The sequence below is a fragment of the Myodes glareolus genome, chromosome 1 (assembly GCF_982192425.1).
Source record: "Myodes glareolus chromosome 1, mMyoGla1.1, whole genome shotgun sequence".
NCBI classification, from domain to species: domain Eukaryota; kingdom Metazoa; phylum Chordata; class Mammalia; order Rodentia; family Cricetidae; genus Myodes; species Myodes glareolus.
Genome location: NC_142026.1, coordinates 99,033 through 103,362, shown reverse-complemented (window position 1 = coordinate 103,362; position 4,330 = coordinate 99,033). Strand labels below are relative to the sequence as shown.

Genomic DNA, 4,330 nt, shown 5'->3' with positions numbered 1-4,330 from the left:
TTGAGTCAACCAACTTTGGCTAAGGCCTGATGTAACTGACATGCCATTTTTTAAAGGCAAGAAACCTTTTAGGACTCTCTCATCCTGTCTTGGCAAGATAAGACAATCCTGTTTTTCTCCATTTACGGATATTTTGTAATTTTGTCAGTGGTTGAGGTATGGGCTTTTTCTTTGCCCAAAGGCCAGTTTTGCCAGGAAGAAGACAAGCTCCATGTGGAGAGTCTTTGGTGCTCAACGTTTTCTCGGGAGTAGAGCGGTGATGCCAGGAGCGATTGTGTCTCACAACTATAGAACTATGAGTTAGATTAAAGGCCATTTTTTACAGCTCTTTGAAGAGGTTGAAGATTATACTGTCTATATTAAATATGATCTCTATGTATCTAAATAACCTGATTAGCCTAAATATAAATATAATAAACATATATGACTACTGATTTCTATCTATCTAACTTGAAGACTAAGAGAATGAATAACTGTGCAATGAGTGAGGACAATGACCTCCAAATGTAAACAATGTGTATAAATATCTTAATCAGAGGTAGGAATGTAAATATGTGTATATATATTAATACAAATAAAGGTAGAAGCATACTCACATACAACAAGGAAATGACTTGGTGAAGACCCCATGTTGTGTGGAACACGAAGTTGTATAATGTGGATTGCAGAAGCTGAATGCCTGGCTCTTTAAGGTGGGGTGGCCATGTGACTGACTTCTATGTCCAGCCATAGGGCTGGATCAAGAATGAGCTTACCTTGAGGGAGCAAACAGCTCCCATTGCAGGGAGAAGAGGGCTAGAGCGCTTGTGTCCATGTTGCTGGGGGTATCTCACAGGGAACATAATATTTTGTGGTACACAGCTCTATGAAGTTCTGACCTGGTTCCCTCTTGTGGCTGGTGGGCCACACCAGGCCAAAATGAGACCCATGGTTTAAAAGCATGGCCCTAGGCCTGTTCTTCAGACCTTGAAAGGAGACACAAGCAAATGACTCTGTTAGTGACTCTGACATCTCAGGACTCAAGTCTGCTCTCTCATAGCACTCTATATGATTTCTCTTCCCTTTCCTGATCACCCTTCCCCAAGCCCAAACCCCTCTTCCTTCCTCCACAGCCTTTAATTGCATCCTTTGCTTGTCTGCTTCATGCTCAACTTTCTCAGAATCCACATAAAGGGGTAGAGTGGGAAAGCTCCTTCTAGGGTCACAGACTAGGGTTTGTGTCCTAAAAATGGTGCTATCAGTGGCAAAAGCAAAGATCAAATAGACAAGGAGAAGTCACTGGGTGTGTCTACCCAGCCTCACTGGGACTCCATTTTTAATGTCTTCCTGCCCCTCACCTGGGGTTGAGTCTCCTTCCTTTGAGGTTAGGATGCAGCAGAAGAAACAGCAGCACAGATAATGGATTTGCCTCCTTACCCCTTTAAAGATCCCTTCTCTGTGTCTTCTTGGAAGATATGGCTGCCTCTCGGGGCTGGCCACTCTTCAAAGTTGGTTTTCTGGATGTTTTGATAGTCAGTGTTCTGACACTTGGGGACATCCACGTTGTCTTCGTCTTCCGCACTCCAGGGGTAGTGCCCATGGTATCTTTGTGGTTTGCACTCAGGCTCGGAAGAGCACCCACAGTGTCTGCATTGTCCATGCTCAGGCTAGAATGAGTGTGCATAGAGTCTTCACGGTCTGCCCACTGGCTATGGCGAGCGCCAATGGTGTCTTCCATGTCCGTGCTCTGGCTGGGGTGTGTGCCCACAGTGTCTTTATGATCCATGCTCTGGTTCATTCAGAAAGCACCCACGGTGTTGATAGTGTCATATGAGAGCTCCCTAGACTCCAGAGGAAATTCATTCAGGTCTCTAGGTGTGCTGATGGTCTTGGTAACCTCAACATCATCCTGTGGTCCTAGGATGGGGTGAAACTTGTCTTCCAGGACAAACAGCACATTGATGGGTGATGGATGAGCATGATGGTGCTGCCTGTGTCCTGGGTTTCATCCTCCCCACTGTCATTCAGCAACTCTGAGTTAGAATCCTCCATGCAGGAGAGGTATTCTCTAATGCTTCACTATCAGTCTTCTGGATCTCAGCATCTCCACCATCATTCTGTAGGTCTGAATCAGAGTCTTCCAGGCAGGAGAGGTAGTCCTCATATGTCTCACTGTCATGATCACTATCAGATGAGCTCTTACTCTCTGTCTCCTCAGAACAAAACCATGGGTCTGAAAAACATGGCCAGCTTATATCCAGCGCTTGTTTAAATCTGGACAGCTGGATGATGTACAGGTGCTCTTGTTATTTATTGATTCTTTCCCTCTGTATGGTGTTGATACTTCTCCATCACAGAGATTTTTACACCAAAATTCTTCCTCTCTGACACCACTGGGACAGGTGGAGGATAGGACCACCACAAGTTGCTAGAAGGAAAAAGACAAAAGCAGGTCTAGAAGAGAAGTTTATGACTCTCAATGTCTACATCATGAAAATCATAGCTACTTTATACCTCCTAATGATACATCTTAGGGTTAAAAAGAAAATAATGCCAAGCCAAACCCTAAAGCAATTATGAGAAAGCATAAGAAAGATCAGAGTTGAAATAAGTGGTCACTTAGAGTTTAAAACAAAGACCAAAGGAACAATGATCAAAACAAAGATCTGGTGATTTGAAAGGATGAAGTCTGACAAACCCTTGACATGCATCACCCAGAAAGAAGATTCAAATTCTTGAAATGTGAGACAAGACATGAAGTATGAAAGAAGGACAAGTAGGATCTAGGGAACCCTGAATGTGTGTGTGTGATGTGCACTGACTCTAGAGAGTTGACAATCCTGTAAGCAAGAGAGTTCTTGAAGCATAAAAGAGACACTAACATTGATAAGATGTTATTAAGCCTACATACCACTTGATGCCTTCCAGCTACTCCACCCTGTGTGTGAGGATCAATTCCAGAAGTTAAAAAACATGCAAGGTGATCAATTTGGGTATAAGATGAAAAGAGAAACACAACTTCTGTTAGCAAGGACATCCCAGGACTAACATAGTGCATAATGAGTCTTCCCATATAATGGTGACTAGTGCTCCTCAAGAGCATCAAAAAGACACAAGGAAAGATCATTGCAAACATAGTCTTGAGCTCACCAGACATCCTCGTTAGAGTGACATCATTTTTAAACCTTGCATGGCAATCCCTGATGCACTGCCATGATGCCCAGGGAAGACAGGGTGACCTGGAAGTTGAACTACTTCCTTAAGATCATCCAACTTTTGAATGATTATCCAAAATGCTTCACTGTAGGAGCAGACAATGTGGGCTCCAAGTGGATGCAGCAGATCCATATGTCCCCACAAAGGAAGACTGTAGTGCTGATGGGCAAGAACACCATGATGAAGAAGGCCATCCTGTGGCATCTGGAGGACAACCCAGCTCTAGAGAAACTGCTGCCTCATATCTGGGGGAATGTGGGCTTTGTATTCACCAAGGAGAACCTCACTGAGATTAGGGACATGCTGCTGGCCAATAAAGTGCCAGCTGCTGCCTGTGCTGGTGCCATCGCCCTATGTGAGGCTACTGTGCCAGCCCAGAACACTGGTCTGGGTCCCAAGAAGACCTCTTTTTTCAAGGCTACTAAAATCTCCAGGAGCACCTTTGAAATTCTGAGTGATGTGCAGCTGATAAAACCTGGAGACAAAGTGGGAGCCAGTGAAGCTACGCTGCTGAACATCTCCCCCTTCTCCTTTGAGATGATCATCCAGCAGCTATTTGACAATGGCAGCATTTACAACCCAGAAGTGCTTGACATCACAGAGCAGGCTCTGCACTCTTGCTTTCTACAGGGTGTCTGAAATGTAGCTGGTGTTTGTCTGCAGACTGGTTACCCGACTGTTGCTTCAGTGTCACACTCTAGCATCCATGGGTATAAGCGGGTTCTGGCTCTGACTGTGGAGACTGAGTCCACCTTCCCACTTGCTGAAAAGGTCAAGGCCTTCCTGGCTGATCCATCTGCATTTGTGGCTGCTGCCCCTGTGGCTGCTACAACCACTACTTTTCCTGCTGCTGCTGCAGCCCCAGCCAAGGCTGAAGCCAAGGAAGAGTTGGAGGAAACAGATGAGGATATAGGATTTGGTCTCTTTGACTAATCCTCTCAAAGCAACAAACTCAGAAAACTTAATCTGAGAAACATGGAAATAAAAGGTTACTTCTGTGAAAACAAAACAAAACAACATAGTCTTGAAAGTCAGTATAACCCTGAGGCTGAACCCAGATGAACAACAACAGCCATCACAGCAAACACACACACACACACACACACACACACACACACACAGGCTTGAGTGTACT

General features: G+C 44.7%; 1 pseudogene; it reads left to right on the top strand.

Moving 5' to 3' along the window:
• The first annotated feature begins 3,195 nt into the window (after nucleotides 1-3,195).
• Nucleotides 3,196-4,128, top strand: LOC148123196 (putative ribosomal protein uL10-like pseudogene; annotated as a pseudogene).
• The last annotated feature ends 202 nt before the right edge of the window (nucleotides 4,129-4,330 follow it).